Consider the following 19,259-nt stretch of genomic DNA (forward strand, 5'->3'; position numbering starts at 1 on the left):
CACTCAACATGTTTTCTTCAGCTGGCACATATGTTGTTTAATATGCTTTACATTCTTTAAACTACGTAACTATTATAATTAGATTAAATCTGCATATCTCAAATATGTTTTTTTTTCATAGATTAAACCCACTGCATTCTATTTAGTGTTCCAAAATATGTTGATAAAGTTACATTCTGGAAAATTTTGAAAGGTTGCTTGGTTGGTAGATATATTTAACCCTTGTATATGTCATAATAATAGACAGCATATTCTTGTATTGTTATAACCAGCATTCTTCAAATACCTGATAGGTGTGGATTTGTTCTTCATTGCTCCAGATTTCAAGACATGGAATAATGGATTAAAATGGTAAGGTATTCTGATCAAATATTAGCTAGCTTCTTGATGGAAAGAACAATTCTATTGGAATAAATTGAATTCTTGCAGACAAAGCAACCCACAGAATTAATGATAGGAACAGGAATGAATCTACTGTCATCCAAAGATGCTTATATTGTAAGTAATAAAGTACTATTTATTTAGATAGATCTTATGCATGCTACTGTATGGTATCCACTATAATCACATATTTTTCTTTTTAACCTCTGCCAATGACAATGTGCTAAAAACAAGCAAATGGGACACCACACAAATTATCTGTTAGGGTAGATAATTTCAAATACAACTTAGTTGTACTATTTCTCTCCTCCTGGGCTGCTGGTTAAAACACTTTATTTCTGAACACCTGCTTTAATCTGTTCCATTACTTCAGATAATAAATGGACTATAGTCTTGATGAAGATCAGTTCCTCATCTAACTTTATTTTTAATTCAATGTTTTATTTGTCAATAAGTATGTTGATGTTTTATATTGTTTAGCTCCAAATCAAGGCCTTGGCAACAAGGAAGAAAACATGCCTTTTGTTAATGCTGGAAAATAGCCTAAAAGACCAAGTGTGCAATGAACAGTGAGATCAATAGTATAATCAATAGACTCAGAGAAGGATAAGATAAGCTTATGATTAGTAAACAGGCAACAATTCATACAAGCATCCCTAAACGAAGCATGATCAATGTCCTTAATATTTAGAGAAAGTGGACTGAATGGGAATGACCCAGGCAATAGATGATTAGGGAATAAAAAAGTCACAACTAGCTGTTTCCAGAGCTAGCAAAGTGAGTTATAATAACTAAGGGATATATATTTTGTATATTTGTAAAATTTGTAATAAAAGCTTTAGTCAGTTAATGTTTCAGCCCCCAGTTTGGATTTATAGGAGACATCAATAGGCTTAGGCATGGTTTCAGATTAATTCTAGAAATGTAAAAGAAGCTATGCAGAAGGCAACTATGGGGGTTACATGTTGTCACTTTAATTCTTGTAAGCCATTCTATTTTTGTGAGATGGGCAGCAGTATCCATCAGTCTATCAAGCAAGCTAAAACAAGATGCAGCTTTTTAAGCAGTAGTAAATAGATTCTGCCTTGGCTAGAGATGGATCCTTCATAGATAAATGTGAAATTGCATTGAGGATTATGTACAATAGGTAAGAACATCAAATATTTGTACCATATAATTGATACCATCTGTAAATGCCCTTAGGAAGCGCTAAGACTCGACTGGTGTGGGTGTTTAATCCAGATAAGTTGTCAAGAATGTATAAAGGTATTTCAAATAAATGTTGGGAATGCAAATGTAAAGAAGGGACCTTTTCTCGCTTATGGTGGACCTGTGATAAAGCAAAGAAATATTGGAGTAGGATTCATATTCTAATACAGAAATTTCTTAAAGTGAATATAAAGAGAAAACCAGAGACTTTTCTTTGGGGAAAAAGAACTGGCAAAAACAATTTGGAACTTTGATGTTACATATGTTGATGGCAGCAAGACTGCTCTAACCACAGAAATGGAAGGACATTTTGATCCCGACAATGGATGAATGGCTGCAAAAGTTGACGGAGTCAGCAGAGATGGCTAAATTGACTGCTTTTATCAAAGGGAAAAAAAAACCCTTTTATTTCTACTTGGAAACCGCTTCTATACTTTGTGCTTGAAGCGGAAAAAACATGAAACTTTAATTTGGGGGTTTACCGATTCGATAGATTTGTTGTTATAGACATAGTTAGTTTAAACTATTATGTAAAAGTAAAAAGTTGAGGTCTGATGTTAATGAAGAGAAGGACGAGGGGTGACGTGATAGCAGCCTTTCAATATCTGAGGGGCTGCCACAAAAAAGAGGGAGTCAAGCTGCTCTCCAAAGCACCTGAAGGAAGGACAAGAAGCAAGGGATGGAAACTAACCAAGGAGAGAAGCAATCTAGAACTAAGGAGGAATTTTCTGACAGTGAGAACAATTAACCAGTGGAACAACCTGCCCCCAGAAGCTGTGAATGCTCCAACACTGGAAGTTTTTAAGACGAGACTGGACAGCCCTCTGTCTGAAATGGTATAGGGTTTCCTGCCTGAGCAGGGGATTGGACTAGATGACCTCCAAGGTCCCTTCCAACATTATTATTATTATTATTATTATTGTTGTTGTTGTTGTTGTTGTTGTTATTGCCTTATTCTACTGCCACCAGAGGGAGTCAGAAGTCAATGTTTTTTCTTTGTTTCTGCCCTTCTTTTCCTCATTCTTCCCTTCTCTTTCCCCTTCCCTATTTTTCCTACTGTTTGCCTTTGTATCTTTTTTTTTTGTATGTTATAACATAAATTAATAAAGCTGTCTCAGTCGAAAAGGAAGTGCTAAGCCTACACAAGAATCTCAGTATGTTGTGAAAGATGTTCACCAAGGAAGGAAATTCATTCAGAACATACCACTGGAAGCATAAAAGGGAAAACGAATGCAGGTGTCAACACTGCAACCGAATTTGGCTGAAGCCATTTCCGCTTCGTTTTCGGTTGCCACAGAGTTGGGAGGGGGTAATGATTATTATTTTTTTTTAGCTTAGTCAAAATAATAAATTGTTCTGTGGGAACCAAGGTCATTGCTGCCTGAGTTTTGGTGGGCTGAAACTTTTGTTAGGAAGCCTGCCAAAGTAGATTATTGGGGAATGGGATGAATGACATGTTACTGGGGTGGGGAAATCAACTTTGTAATATTGTAATCTTTACGGGGGGGGGGACTTCAGTCTTGGTTTCACTTTTGAAAGTGCCAATATTTTGTAGCCAATAAATATGTTCTTAAAGGAAACCTCTTTCCTTGGAATTCTCTTTTTAACGATCTCATCTATCGGAATTTTCATTTTTTACATACAATCTATATTCCTTTCCTGCATAACTGGAAATAGTTCACTGGTACACAAAGACTTCTTAAGCTGTCTTTCCTTGTGCAGGTGGTCCTTGGCTTATAACATTTCATTTAGTGACCGTTTGCAGCAACAACAGCGCTGGAAAGTGTGACTTCTCACCATTTTTCAGACTTATGAATGTTGTGCTGTCCCTGTGGTCATGTGATCAAAATGTGGATGCTTGGCAACTGACTCAGCGCAACCGATGGTGGCAGTGTCTATGGTCATGTGATCCCCTTTTGCAATCTTCTAATAGGCAAAGACAGTGGGGAAACCAGATTCACTTAACAACCATGTGACTAACTTATGATTCACTTTATGATCCACTTTAACAACTCTGGCAAGAAAGGTTATAAAATGGGGCAGAACTCACATAACCAATATCTCACTTAGCAACATAAATTCTGGGCTCCGTTGTCATAAATCCAGGGCTACCATATTAATCAAGAGCTCTTTTCCTACTTGGAGGAAGATGTTTGCCTGAACATCACCTGAACTAGGCAATAATGGGCAAGAATATTTTTACATATACTGTGTTTTCTCTGAAAGTAAGGTCTACACCAACAATAAGCCCTAGCTTGATTTTGGGGAGGTGGGCCTAAAATAAGCCCTATCCCAAAAATAAGCCCTAGTTTTGGGGCAGGCACAAATCTAAAAATCAAGTTAGGGTGGGGATGGGATTGTGGAACTGCCCCACTTGCCCCGCACCGACTTACCTCATAGCCAGGCCTTTCCTCGCCGGCCCACTTCTTCTTCTGAGGTCTCTTTTGCAGCTGGGCCTGTATTTCTCAGTTACAGGCCTTTCTGGAAAGTCTGTGCAGCCAAAGAACTGAGCTAAGGATTCTGCAAGACTTCAGCAGCCGAATCCATAGCTCAGTACTCAGCTGCTTAGGCCTTCTAGAAAGGCCTGAGTGTAAAATGCAGGCCCGAATGCAGCTGCGGAACTTTGGCCCCAGAAGAAGTGGACTGGCTGGGTTAGGCTGTCGATGCCGGTGGTGAGGTAAAGCCTACCCCAAAAATAAGACCTGGTGCCTCTTTTGGAGGCAAAAAAAAAATAAGACCCAGCCTTATTTGGGGGGAAACACAGTAAGTGAAGGCAAGCATACTGTATCTCTTTGGGCTTCTCTTGTAAGACTTTCCATCCTAAGACTTTTGTTAGTAGTACAGAAGTCTCTGTTAAAAGCTCTCTTGGTTCTTTGAGGCTTCCTGGGATATCTGTGAACATAAATGCATTCAATAAAATGCTAGAGAAGTTTAGTTAGCTAACAACCTGCTATTGCTTCTAGATATTTAATTGAAGAGAGAAAAAACAGGCCCTCTTTATTGTCATGTTTTTTCTCCCCAGATCTTACTGTATTCCTTACAAAGTATGTTCTGCTATGTATTCATGGGACACCAACCGCATAAATTCATTCTGAGCAGGGAAAATTGCAAAAGGATTTTTTTTTATCCCGAAGATGCAATTTTTTGATCCTTATTTTATTGAAGAAATGATCAATATTTGTTTTTCAAGAGAATTTACTGCTTTTCACAATCTTGCATCTTGGCTGGCTTGGCTGCTGGGTTTTTGTTTTTGTTTTTGAAAGCAAAAGCAAATATAAAAGCCCCTAAGCCAAAATCTGAAATCCGATGACCTATGGAGGGTCTTTTATTAATATGCCCCATAATTTTTTTCCTTAATGTTCTTGCTGTAGATGCCGAAAGAAGAATTAACTTCGTGTGTCAGGACACTTAGAAAAATGCCTTTCAAAGCAGTTAGCTGACTGATTGCCTTTGCCTGACTTGTTTAGAGTTCAGTGTTGTTTGCAGTAATAACTCTGGCTTTTGATAAGCTGGTTTAACATGAATCAAAGGCTCTGTCAATAGCTAAAAGAAAGAAGGCTGTTTTCCAACAAAATATGTGCTGTCCGGAAAAACGTCTACAACTGAGCTGAAGCATGATTTTAAGGACTCAACTTAGTCTTAGATCATCTGAATAACTCTTGTCATTCATCTGTCTGGTCTGAAACTAATATGTGCAGGGACACACACACATACACAGAGAGAAGGGGACAGGGAGGAAAGCTTGGACTGTAGAAGCTTTAGAAGAAGTACTGATAAATAAAGGCTACTTCTTGATCTGATCAAACTATGAATCACAGCTATTCAAATAGGTCTGTTCAGTTTGGATCCTGTTCAGCTGTTGGAGCAGAATATGGGAAACCCAACTTTAAGACCTTTAGGTTGTCACTGTCTCACAGCCCAAACCACCTCACTGTGTGTTTGTTTTTTCTTTGTGTGTGTGTGTGTGGTGGGATAAAATTAGGGAGAAACTACATACATACACAAAGGCACCCACATATCACACATAAAGTCCCAAAGGTACTTTTTCAAAAGACAACTAGATTTTGTTTTTTTCCAATTTCCTTTTGAAAAGGCATCTTTGGGACAACCATGAGCTGGATGACTGAAAGTCTCCATAAACATCACTCGCAAAGTCAGCCACAAAAAGATATCAGAGGAAGGATGAAATACATATGCAATAAATAAAAAAAAATGTGGGTAACAAGCTACTAAGGCAGAAATTAAGAAGATTCTTTCCCACCCTTGTGTCCCAGAATTAGTAATAATAATAATAATAATGATAAAGTTGGAAGGGACCTTGGAGGTTATCTAGTCCAACCCCCTGCTGAGGCAGGAAACCCTAGACCATTTTGGACAAATGGCTGTCCAGTTTCTTCTTAAAAACTTCCAGTGTTGGAGCATTCACCGCTTCTGGAGGCAGGTTGTTCCACTGGTTAATTGTTCTAATTGTCAGGAAGTTTCTCCTTAGTTCCATATTGCTTCTCTCCTTGATTAGTTTCCATCCATTGCTTCTTGTACTGCCTTCAGGTGCTTTGGAGAATAGCTTGACTCCCTCTTCTTTGTGGCAGCCCCTGAGATATTGGAACACAGCTATCATGTCCCCCCCCCCTCGTCCTTTTCTTCCTTAAACTAGTCATACCCAATTTCAGCAGCCATTTCTTATATGTTTTAAATCTTTGGCCAACCCAACTGATTTAGGCTATGCCACCTTGGAGAAGATTAAAGTGAGAGCACTCTTGTCAAGCAAAGTTAGTTTATGAAAACAACATTGTTTTTGTTGGCAAGAGGATTTTCAAGGATTGTTATGTATTGACTCAAAAGGTTAACCTCTGCTGGGAATAGATAAAGTTGTCTGCCTCAGTTTTGAACTTGCTTCAAGTTTTGTTTTTGTTTTCAGATTGAGGTTATTTGAAGCATTCATTTGCGTTTCGACATTCCTCCCTGAAAGAGGTACGTTTTCTGTACAATGTGGCCTCGTGCCTCGTGCAAATTTTGCCCAATTTGACTGTTAAGAAGTATTTTTATTTAACATTTGTGACATGTAGCAGGCATAAGCAATGGAGGGAAAAGCATGTTGTGTTGCCCTGGAGCTTCCTTGCTTTACAGCATATGGGAAACGCTTACTCGCTCGGCTCAGATTCTCTGAGGCAGAATGGATGACGATGCCTTCAAGCTCAGAATATTCACCAGCACATGGTGTTAAGTTCTGCTGTCCTAATAGAGGAAAGGTAGCAGCTGTTTATACCGCCCTAGATATTCTCCATTCTGTAGACTGGGGTTTCTATTATCCTCACAGAGCATTGAAACTCAGATGGAGAAATTCATCCACAGTTAACAAGACACCACACTCACATGGGTTAAAACAAAGAAAGGAGGGGAAAGCTGCAAAGGATATCCTTCCAGCCATTTATTTGTTTGTGTCAGAGGCATCACCATTAAAATAAGACATGCTATAGGACGTAAAATTTAAAACACAACATTTTTAAAAAAATGTACAAATTAAACAGACCTCGTCCTGGAGCTGGCAACATTAATTGTGTTCTGTTGTGCTGCCGTGAGGTCCTCAAGTCTATACTGATCAGGACACTGAAAGGGAAGGTATACATATGTGTTGTTGTCTGCATGTCACCACAATTGTAAAGAGCAGAAGCTCTTTGACCCCAGTAGAAATACAAAACATCCATCCCCTATACGCCAATGCATATGGCCAGTTTCTCAAGTCAAAAAGTGGTGTTTTTTTTAAAAAAATAAAAACATACAAGTTGGTTCCTTTCTTTAATCAAATGAAGCCTTCTTAGTGATCTCTATTATTAGTTTCCCCAAGTCTGAATAATTCACATCTGTCACAGTTAGCTATCAGGTTGCTAACTTGATGTTCATCTGCAGCCGTTATATCATCTCACCCTTTTTCTCATATAGCTGATGATCTGCACGCACTTTGGTTGCCTTTCCCTTTCATCCCGCTGCAAGGAATAATAAGTTTTCCACATTAGCAAAAGGTCATTCTCTTCATTAATATCTTCCAGAAATGGCAAGTACAATCTCAGTATGAGGTCTATCTCTGCTTTCTCTTTAGGTCACCTTTTACATATCAGCAGGCTCAACATTGTATTTTCATTCACTTGAATTTGTCAATTATTCAGGCTGCCAATCCCTTTACTTAGAAATAAAGAACAGGCAAGGGGGTAACACATAACTGGTGTAATTTTCTAATTTTCTTTTGGAAAACGCATATGCTCCTGAGGGACAAATAACCTTAAATGGGTAATAGCCTGAACTCTTGTTAGGGAAAAAATATTGTCAGGATCCTGGCAGAGTTGATTGGCTGTATAACTTCTGATACTCCACCATTTTACCAGTGGGGTTGATGCACAGCAGAAGAATTCTGGCAAAGCAACTTGAATGCTTGCTTCATATAGATTTCCAGCATCACAAAATGGCTAACGACTGGCTTTATTTCCTTGTGTGTTGACGGGTGAGGTTTTTTGTTACGCCAGGATCTGCAGTAGTTCTGGGGGAGAGATGCAGATCGAACAATGTTCTTGCAGTTTTCTATTGGACAGAGGGAGCATTGATTGGCTCAAGGTAGTCTCTGCATTATTTCTCCAAAATACCTGAAGGCAGAACAAGAAGCAATGGAGGGAAACTAATCAAGGTGAGAAGCAATCTAGAACTAAGGAGAAATTTCCTGACAGAGAGAGAACAATTAATCTTTGGAACAATTTGCCTCCAGAAGTTGTGGATGCTCCAGCACTGGAAGTTTTAAAGAAGAGATTGGACAGCCACTTGTCTGAAATGGTAGAGGGTTTCCTAGCTGAGCAGGGGATTGGACTAGAAAATCTCCAAGGTCCCTTCCAACCCCATTAGTCTGCATGTTATCAGAATTTCCATGTTCACAGAAGAGAAGACAGTCACAGATGGTTTTAGGTCAGCTTTATGAGGTGTGTGGGGGGGCGGATAGAAAAAGTGATGTGGAATAAACAGCATACAACTATTTAGGGCACTTTCCTAGAAAGATTCTGGATTAGTTTTTGAAAAGACCTCTGGGCCTCTGGGTTCACATGACATTAATAGTATTGGAAAGCTCTGCTGATTTATCTCTTGGCTGAGCTGCCATTTACCTTAAATGACTACAAAGCTAGGAGTTATGTTTCATTTTGTCTCAGACAGTGTGGTTTTGTTTCCTCGCTGAAGGAAGACCTTGCTTTGCTCATCCTTCAAGTTCCTGAGGTTTGTGGGAGGAAATATTTACATGATGGCTTTATAGATGCCTCTCAGTTGTTGAGATATAACACATCGTGTGGAGCTAGTGTGCAAGTCTCCTTCCACTGTGGCTCCCTTCTTGTGAAGTTTCTGATTGTTTTGTTTTGTTTTTTGTTATTGTTATTGTTGTTGCTTACACTTATTTCATATCAAGGGAAATAGCAATAGCAGACTTATACACAGCTTCGTAGTGTTTTACATCACTCTCTAAGCAGTTTACAGAGTCGGCCTATTGCTCCCAACAATCTGGCTCCTCTTTTAACGACCTTGGAAAGATGGAAGGCTGAGTTAACCTTGAGCTGGTCAGGATTGAACTCCTGGCTGCGGGCAGAGGTTGCCTGCAGTACTGCAATCTAACCACTGTGCCACCATGGATCCTAATGCAGGATTAATAGATCATCTTAAAATGCCTAGTGCAATGCCGAAGGAATTTCTGTATTTTGCATTATTGCTCTTCTTTCTGGCTTCTTCCTTGCCACAGAGAGTATTTCATTTACCATTCCATCCCATTCACTATTTTGGATTGCATTTCACCCCTGAGATTTCCTAACCTTGTTTTAAATAATAAATCCTGTGTTCATTAATGCCTTGGGTCTATTTTTGAAGGATCTTGTGCATTCTCAGAGCATACCCAAAATGTTTCAGGAGACACAGTGTCACCGTGGACTTGAATTATCTGCAAAGGCAGCATTTAAGTTGAATGTCACCTAAATCCTTTAATCCAACTGAGACTGATCTGTTTGTATCACTCCTGGGCATCTAAAATGCACCCAACATCCAGCTAAGTTTGAACATTATTTTCAATCCTAGTGAGTTTGGTCCTTATTATAATCATCAAGATACTGTTTTGAATCCTTTTTTTTAAATCAGTTGGAGATATTTGCTTATCTACTGTCTCCAACATGTTTAGGTCTTTCTGCCAGCATTTCTTGCTTGTTTGAACAGTAATTAAAACATCAATTTTTTTCTTCTAGATTGTAAATTGGCTAACTTGGAGTTCAGTAAGGATACAGCCTGTTTGTGTCTTATTTATAAATGAAGGTTATCTTACTTTAGTTTTCTATCTATTCGCTGTTGACATTTTTCACAGAGTTGAAAGAAAAATCTTCATCAGGGTCCAGTCCAAGCCGGGAATAAACAACATGGAGACTGCTTTAGAAAGAAGGTTGCAGTTTATTGAAGAGGAATGCCAGACAGAAAGATGACTCTGGGAAAAACTGACCCCATGTAGTAGAGAGTGGTGGATTTTTATACCTTTTTATACCTTCTTGAGCTTTTGTTTGGAGTTGTTCCTATGGCATGAACTTTGACCTAAAGTGATTTAGCTCTGGCACATTCTGAACCTATCTGCTTTGCCCATTGAAAGAATGAAAAGTGAGTTTCTAGTGCAATATTTCTTTTCATAGAAAATGTCTCCTCAGAATTCTTTGTAGTCATAAATGAGCAAATTTCTGAATCTGTTCTTTCCCAAATTTTGAGATAGATAACAAAGATAACTGAACCTTTCAAGTCTGGTTTATAGTCCTTGATTTACAACAGTTAATTTAGTGACCGTTTGAAGTTACACCGGCACAGAAAAAAAAAGTGAATTATGACCATTTTTTCACACTTACAGCCATTGCATCTGTAAAATAAAAATTCAGACTTTGGCAACTGACTCATATTTATGATGGTCGCAGTGTCCCAGCATCACGTAATCCCCTTCTGCGATTTTCTAATGAGCAAAATCAACGGGGAAGCCATAGTCACTTTACAACCATGTTACTAACTTAAGAACTGCAAAGATTCATTTAACACAGCATACAGTCTCAAGGCTGGGAGGGGTAGAAACACATTCGCTTCAAAAGAAAACAAGGAAAATGGCATAAAATTTGCATTGGTGATGTTTAAGTCACATAGCTGTACTCCTTTTGATATATGGGCCTGCTTTAGCTGAAGAACTGGCCATTAATGATGGATGATAGAAACAGTTTGGGTTGTTGTTTTTTTAAAGCCTTTTCAGCATTTTGAAGAAAGAGAAGAGCGGAACCACATAGAAGGCATGTCCACAGGATTTAGCGCTGACAGTCTTCCTAAGCTGGTTGCATTAATTTATCTAAAGTGTCATGCAAGTCATTTGAACTGTATGTCGATTTTATGCAAAACAGTGGTGCGGCTCTGTAATTTTAAACCTAGATCTTAATGTTCTCCTGCGTCCTTCCTTTAGATGACAGTTGGGAAGCAAATACCTTTTTATTTTACCTTCTTTCCTATGCTTTAACAAGAAATTCTTCTTCCGAATATGTTACTTAAAAAGCAAGTAAGTAAGTTGAGTAAATGTGAAGAAAGATTTGGAACATGGTTTCTTTCACTTTTCAAACTATGGGGAGTCCTCTGCTTATGACCACAACTAATCCCAATTGTTATGGGTGATAATCCATTGTGAACTCACTCTTATTTTTTTTAGTTGAAGAAACCAATGCATTAGAAACATACAGAGTTAAAGAGAAGAAAAAAACAGGAAGGAGGAGGAAAAAGAAAGAAAAAGCTGGAAAAAATAATAATAGAATAGAGTGGAGTAGAGTAGAGTAGAGTAGAGTAGAGTAGGATAGAATGGAATAGAATAGGGTGGAATAGACTAGACTAGACTAGACTAGACTAGACTAGACTAGACTAGACTAGACTAGACTAGACTAGAGTAGAGTAGAGTAGAGTAGAGTAGAGTAGAGTAGAGTAGAGTAGAGTAGGTTAGGATAGAATAGAATAGAATAGAATAGAATAGAATAGAATAGAATAATAACTTTATTGTCACTTTGAATGTACACTAATCAACATACTTTAAAATGAAATTTTGTTACATACAGCTCTCAAAGGGTCACCACCTCTGATATACACTATAAATAAAAAATCTTTAATCTCTATTCTCAGTTCTGTGTCATAAAGTGGAAAGAGTTTGGAAGAGTTAGTGGTGAAAAGGAAATGAAGCTCTCAAAGAACAAAAGATGGCTGAACACCATCAAAGCTGACACCAGCCAGAGCGTAGAACAACTCAAAGAAGTAGTGCAAGATCGGCCCTCTCTCAACGGGGTGAGGGGAGAAATAAGACATCACCTGTGTGAAGTCTACAATGCAGCCCTTTCAACAGTTCCAAGAAGATCCCACAACCAATTGCACTCTGATTCAGGTGACCCAGAGGGCAAAGATAACCCCCCAGTGGCCTCAAGAACTCTCAGGAAGAGTGCTAATGACTAGATGACTGCAAAGAAATACAATTGTTCCACCACCACCTCACGCCCAATCATTTGGTCAGAACCTGTCCTTCCATCCCCCCACGATCACAACTGATGAACTTTCTTGGATGAAAAACCAAACATTTTGTTCTTCTCCTACAAGGGAAAAACAAACAAACAAACAAACAAACAAATGTCCAGTTAACTTTTGAAAAAGTACCTTTGAGATAAATATGACCTGGATGACTGAGAATCTCCAAAGATATGCAAGATAGGAAGATATGGAGAGATCTGGCCCCTAGGATCATCAAGAATCAGACTTGACTGAATGAATGTATATCATCATCAACAACAACAAAGCAGGAGGGAGATTGCTTATACTCAACCTTGTCTTCTTTCATCTCTTTTAACAAAATTTAATTTCTCACTAGAGATTACATAGTACTACCTGCATTCAAGCTTTAAAACCTTCCCATCAGTTTCTTTGCAAACTTCTATCAAGGAACACAAAGTCATGTTTGTTTATTTTTCACTCTGAATTTTCATGAGCTACAGCATACTTGTTGAATCCGTGTTCTATAGTAATAATAATAATAATAATAATAATAATAATAATAATAATAATAATAATAACAACAACAACAGCAAAAAGTGGTGGGATCATAAAATAGAGAAAGTCATAGAAAATGATAAAATTAAACTGCTCTGGGACTTCAGAATTCAAAAAGACAAGCACCTGCAACATAACACCCCAGATTTAACAATTGTCGATAAGAAAGACAAAAAAGTCTGGATAGTGGACGTGGCAGTGCCTGGAGACAGCAGAATAGACGAGAAAGAACTGGAGAAGATAACAAAATACAAAGATCTACAAATAGAAATAGAAAGACTGTGGCAAAAGCAAGCAAGGGTAGTACCAATAGTCATAGGCGCCTTTGGTGAAATCCCAAAACAACTGGAGCACCACTTGAACACCATTGGCATTGACAAATTCACTATTAGTCAATTGCAAAAGGCGGTCTTACTAGGAACTGCTTCCATCCTGCGACGATATCTGTAATACCATCAAACATCCACATCTGCCTATCCCAGGTCCTGGGTAAGGACTCGATAGGTAGACAAAATGCCAAATCCAGTCTGAACATCTGGCTGACTGTGCGATGATCCATAATAATAATAATAATAAAATTGGAAGAGACCTTGGAGGTCATCGAGTCAAACCCCCTGCTCAGGCAGGAAACCCTACACCATTTCAGATAGATGGCTGTCCAGTCTCTTCTTAAAAACTTCCAGTGTTGGAGCATTCACTGCTTCTGGAGGCAGGTTGTTCCATTGGTTAATTGTTCTAGCTGTCAGGAAGTTTCTCTTTAGTTCTAGGTTGCTTCTCTCCTTAATTAGTTTCCATCTGTTGCTTCTTGTCCTGCCCTCAGGCGCTTTGGAGAATAGCTTGACGATTCTCTTTGCTCTTTGATAAATTAAGTTTCAGATCCACATTCTTCATTATCTCATGTAATCTATGCACAAAATTCATTTGAATTCTCAGCTAACAAGAAGACATCCCCCTGCATAGAAAACTCTATCCACATTTTCATTCCTACTCAAGCCACACATTTCTAATGTCACCACAATATTTTTTATACATGCATTTATCATTGCATGTTAAATACTAATGGATGATTATGCATGCCGGCTCTACTTCCCGATCAATGTGGAACCATTCATTTAAGCAACCTTCAACTCCATCGTCATGCAGAACAATCCATAACTCTAGCCCATTCACTTTATTATACCCTTTTCTAAAGCAAAACAAAAAATGTGCAATACACTTTTGTGGCCACATTCATACATTTTTCAGTGATCTGCTGAAGAGCAAAAAATGTACCAAGAGACTGACATAAAGCCATACAGCACTTCTTAATTTTTTCCCCATACCTTTTAATCTGTAACAGATGGTGCCAACAGAGGAGGAGCTGGTGTGATGGACTATAGTGAAGGACCAGATTTCCAAGAAGGAGGGAAAGAAGAACGAGGTAAGAGGCAACCCAACCCAGAGGAAAAGAGACAGGATAACTGCTCATTAGAATCTTCCAGGATACATCCATTTGGATGGAAGTCCTTAGTGTTTAGCTTGGCAAGATTCTGTCTACTGCATGTAAGCACTATTTTATCACAAGAAAGACAAAAAAATCTGGATAATGGATGTTGCACTACCTGGAGACAGTTGAGTATAAGGGAAAGAACTGGAGAAAATTAATTCTATCTATCTATCTATCTAGCTAGCTAGCTAGCTAGCTAGCTAGCTAGCTATCTAGCTATCTATCATCTATCCCTGCACATAGAAGTAGAATTGTGGCAAAAGAAAGCAAAGATAGCACCATTAGTAATAAGAGCCTTGGGTGAAATCCCAGAAGTTCTGGAACACTACATAAAGATCAACAACATTGAAAAAATTAGCATCAATCAATTGGAAAAGGCAGCTTACTTGGAATGTCTTACATCCTGCAAAAATATCTTTAACATTACCAAACAACAACATCTGCCTATCCCAGATCTTTCAGACGGACGATAGGTGGATGAAAATGCCATATTCATTCTAAACAACTGGCTGACTATGTGAAAAGAAGAAGAAGAAGAAGAAGAAGAAGAAGAAGAAGAAGAAGAAGAAGAAGAAGAAGAAGAAGAAGAAGAAGAGGAGGAGGAGGAGGAGGAGGAGGAGGAGGAGGAGGAGGAGGAGGAGGAGGAGGAGGAGGAGGAGGAGGAGGGGGGAGGAGGAGGAGGAGGAGGAGGGGAAGAAGAAGAAGAAGGAGGAGGAGGAGGAAGAGGAGGAGGAGGAGGAAGAAGAAACAGCTTCAATTGTTAAAATACTCAGACCCACAAGTTAAATCTCACATGTACTCCATAAACAAGTCACCTATTTATTTTAACTTTTCTTCAATTGCATCATCCCCCTATTCGGCTCTGATATTTTTCAGTGTTCTCAGACCACTTGCAATTTCATTATCACCATTTTTCCTAGGACACTGACATTTATAGCATTCATTTCAATTCCATTCTTTGAATTACTGCTATATTTTCCTTGCAGATCTGTGAAATACTCCTTCCAGTTATTCTCTCCCTTTCAGTTTCATGTTAAATAATTTCATAATTTTTATTTTTTTTAATTCCCTTGACTCTATTGAAAGCTTCTTGTTTAACCCTTTTTCAACCACTCCTAAAACACAATTTTTACTCTCATCAAAATGGTTCTCCGTTTTCTCTGCCTCTTTTCACTATATTTGTTGCAGCTACTGTTTTCCTTCTATTGTGCATATATTTTCCTTGTCATTTTTTTTCTGCATCAGAAAGTATTTGTTCTCCCATTCCCAGTCTTGGCCACTTTATCTTATAAACATTCTTCTTGATACGTCCCATTAGCATAACTCTACATATTTCTATGGAACCCTGTAACATAATTCTTTTCATTTTGTCCCAAGTAAAATTTACATCTTTCTGTCTCAAATAAAGAATTGTGGATGGAATATTTAAAAGCTTTAAAATTCAAAGGCTTTAAATAATAACTGTATTTTTTTTAAAAAAAGAAATAGCTAAAAATGTTCTAAAAGTAACCAGCATTTATTAAGATTTGCAAGGGAAATTCACTTTAATTGCCTTTGTCTCTGGACTAAAAGTTTCCAAATGGATGTCTTTTCTGTTTTGTAAATTTATTTTACAGTACAAGCTGTAATTTGTCTGCATGTAAACAAATGTGTTTGTGTGTGAGAAAGAACATCTGGAACAAAGATCAGGAAAAGACAAGGCACGAAAGAGAAATTGAAATATTCACTCTGTAATGGTGTGGATGAAGGGGAAAAAAAATAGGACGATAGAGAAAATGAAAAAAAATCTCTCGAATCCTTAATAATATTAAAGTATAACAGTATTTTTCCACCTTGGGAACTTTCAGATCTTTGGACTTCAACCCCCAGAATTCCCTTCCCCAGCAAGGCTACCAGGGGAATCCTGGGAGTTGAAGTTCACATAACTGAAAGTTGCCAAGGTGGAGAAACAATGAATAGTACAGAGAATACATGTGGCAGAAACTCAGGAATATTTGCTGAGTAAGCTGCAATTCCCCCCCCTGATTCTGACAAATCTCAGGAGAAATACAATGTCCCGGAATGAAAAGCAATCTCGATTTATTGATTGAAAACTACAGATGTTTGGCATGATAGCCAAGGCCATAAATTCAGTGGCTCAACTAGTTCAGAACTTACCATAGATAAAACAAACTTTCTCCAACTTATTTTTTCCTGACACGCACATATGTTTGCAAACATTATAGGATCCTTAGTGTTGAAAGAAAAATCTTCATCAGGGTCCAGTCCAAGCTGGGAATAAGCAAAATGGAGACTGCTTTAGAAAGAAGGTGGTGATTTATTAAAGAACAGAGCCAGACAGAAAGATGGCTCTGGGAAAGCTGACCGCATGTTGCTGGGAGTGGTGGGTTTTTGTACCTTCTTGGGCTTTTGTTTGGAGTAGTTCCTGTGGCATGAACTTTGATCTGAGTCTGAGTGTGCCTTTTTGTATTCTAATGATGGTGGGTTAATTATATTATTGTCCCAAAGGTCATATCCTGCTTCCCTGGGGCTATGTCCTGTGTTGGATTTGGGGGGGAAGGAGTGAGGGGTTGTTGATTCTAGGGATCTTTGTCTTTCTAATGCCATCAGCTCCAAGCTTCCTGGCTCCAATCTTCCTGAAAGGATTATCAAATCTGCATTTCTACAGACCTGGTTTCTGCTTGGGGCAGAGAGACTGGGCGGTGGTGGTTTCTGCCTTTTCAGATCTTCTCCATTATTCCTTTGGGGAAATATAATATTCGGACTTTTTAATATTCCCCAAAATATTTCTTTCTCTGGGGGGGGGGTGACTTTCCACATTAGGAATCATGCCCCCCCTCTAATCATTCTTTACCCTGTTGTTCAAAGCCTAAGAAGAAGGCTTGTCTCAAGGAGAAAAAAAATCAGGAACTTGTAATCTCATTAAGGACATTTTCATTCCCAAATATTTCTTCACACCTGTGTCCCAAAGGTGCTTTTTTTTTTCCTTCCAAAAGGCAACTGGGCTTTATTTGTTTTTTCCTTGAAGATGTTGGGTGTGGAACTGTGAAAACAGAGTCCTTTCAGCAGTTCCAAGAAAGTTCTTGGAGCCCATTTGCACTATTCAGGTGACCCTGAAGGCACAGAAAAACCCCAACGAGTCTCAGAGAGAGTGCTAATGACCAGATGACTGCAAGGAAAATAAATCCTTCCATGTTCCACCATTCAGTCCAAACTGAAGAAGCTTCTTGGATGTGAAGCCAAACGTCTTCAAGGAAAAAACAAAGGAAGTCCAGTTGCCATTTGAAAAAGCACTTTTGGGACAATCATGACCTATATGACTGAGAATCTCCATGGATCTTCACCCCTGTGGGCAATCCTCCCACCTCCTTTCACAGAACATTCATTACAGTATATTTCACTTATTTCCTTGCCTTAGACCAGACATGTCAAATGTCACGTGATGTTGTGCAACATATCGGAGCTTTTTCACCATTGCCAGCTATGGGGTGGGCGCGGCTCCGGTATGATGAAACCAGCCTGCAGGCCGGCAGTTTGACACCCCTGCCTTAGACAATATACAAGGTAAATCAATCCTGCCACTTTATCTCCGGCTGACTTAAAGGGCTCTTTTAAATCTTGCCTTTGAAATCCACAAGTCAATTGCAGCACAACAAGATGATACTGAATTATAGCTTAACGTTTTACCTTACTATTTGCATAATTGCCCTTTCTGAGTTTAATGCAAAAAAAAAAAAGAACAACCCAAACAGAACACATTTTATGATATAGGCTTTGTGAAAACATGCCCTCTCAAAGCCTCAAACAAGGCATACAATAATGCAATAATATTATCTACTGTGTAGCTCCCCAGCAGATAATCAGCAGCAATCAAAACGATAAACCGTAAGTAAGGAGGAGAGGTGGGGAAATGATGAAAAAGAAGGACAATTTCATAGAGAAGAGAGAAAAGGAAACCAATGGTGATACCCATGGTGGCTAAGGGGATCAATTAATAGACAGTCAACATTAGATTCTGCATTGCAAAAGAAAGCAAGTCAGTTGTTTTGTTTCATAGTAGACCTCTGCCATATTAATCATAAATTGGCCTGAGTGTTTCCAACAGGGTAAAAGACAGCTGAAAGCAAAAACTTGTGGTTAACATAAAAGTGATTTGTGCTTCATAATAAAATTCAAATATACACCTATCAAGAAAGAAAAACACAAAGACTGTGAAACTGACCATTTTTACAGCTTAGAATGGATCTCTAAGTTAGGGACTTGATTTGCAGAAGAAGAGAACATATATTCCAACATATTCTGAAAGCTTTGGTTTACTGATCTGTGCATCAGAGCTGAGATCAGACATATGATTCCTAGGCAAGGCTCTCTCCTGAGATTCACAGAAGGTGGTTTAGTTGTGGTTAGCTGAATGCATTCAAGCTACAGAAAATATAATGTTTTACCAGTAGATTAAACCAAGAAGCTAATCATCAGTGACATACATCTACTTGTGCTCTCTGCTGGAGAAAAGCCGTGTGTGTGTGTGTGTGTGTGTGTGTGTGTGTGTGTGTGTGTATTACAAATGTTTTGGCAAGATGCCAAACAAGCAATAATTTCTTCTCTTTCCTGGGTTTTGCAAGACTCAGCTAGTTACTCGCATAAAATATCTGCTGAGTGTGATGATAGCAACGGGGAACCCCATTTAAGTCCATTTGAAAATATCTTACTCTGAAGACTTGGATGATGTAAAGCAAAGATTCAGCTTTTGTAGGAGTATGGAAATTTACTTCAGATATACTGTTGAAAGAAAAATCTTCATCAGGGTCCGGCCCAGGCTGGGAATAAACAAAATGGAGACTGCTTTAGAAAGAAGGTTGTGGTTGACTAACAAGCAGAGCCAGATAGCAATGTGACTCTGGGAAAGCTGACCACATGTTGCTGGGAGTGGTGGGTTTTTATACTTTCTGGGGCTTTTGAGGTTGTTTCCTGTTTCTGTTTGAGGTTTCGTATTTTGTGTGTCATGTACTTTGACCTGAGTCTGAGTATCTTTTCACATAATGATCAAGGATTATACAGGGAAAATCTCACAGAATTAATG

At 38.6% G+C, this 19,259-nt stretch overlaps 1 long non-coding RNA gene across 2 annotated transcripts in view; it reads left to right on the top strand.

Annotated features, from left to right (window-relative positions):
• The first annotated feature begins 294 nt into the window (after positions 1-294).
• Positions 295-19,259, top strand: part of LOC120309365 — a 94,665-nt gene continuing 75,700 nt past the window's right edge. Inside the window, exons 1-2 of one of the 2 annotated variants that reach the window (XR_005557070.1) lie at positions 295-498; positions 14,033-14,113. This is a non-coding gene — a long non-coding RNA (uncharacterized LOC120309365). Of the gene's footprint in view, positions 499-6,506; positions 6,562-14,032; positions 14,114-19,259 lie in introns of those variants that run through there. The other variant, XR_005557071.1, reaches the window with a different exon arrangement.

The sequence above is a fragment of the Crotalus tigris genome, unplaced genomic scaffold, assembly GCF_016545835.1.
Source record: "Crotalus tigris isolate CLP2741 ecotype Arizona unplaced genomic scaffold, ASM1654583v1 scf7180000018002.1256989, whole genome shotgun sequence".
In the NCBI taxonomy this organism is placed as follows: Eukaryota; Metazoa; Chordata; class Lepidosauria; order Squamata; family Viperidae; genus Crotalus; species Crotalus tigris.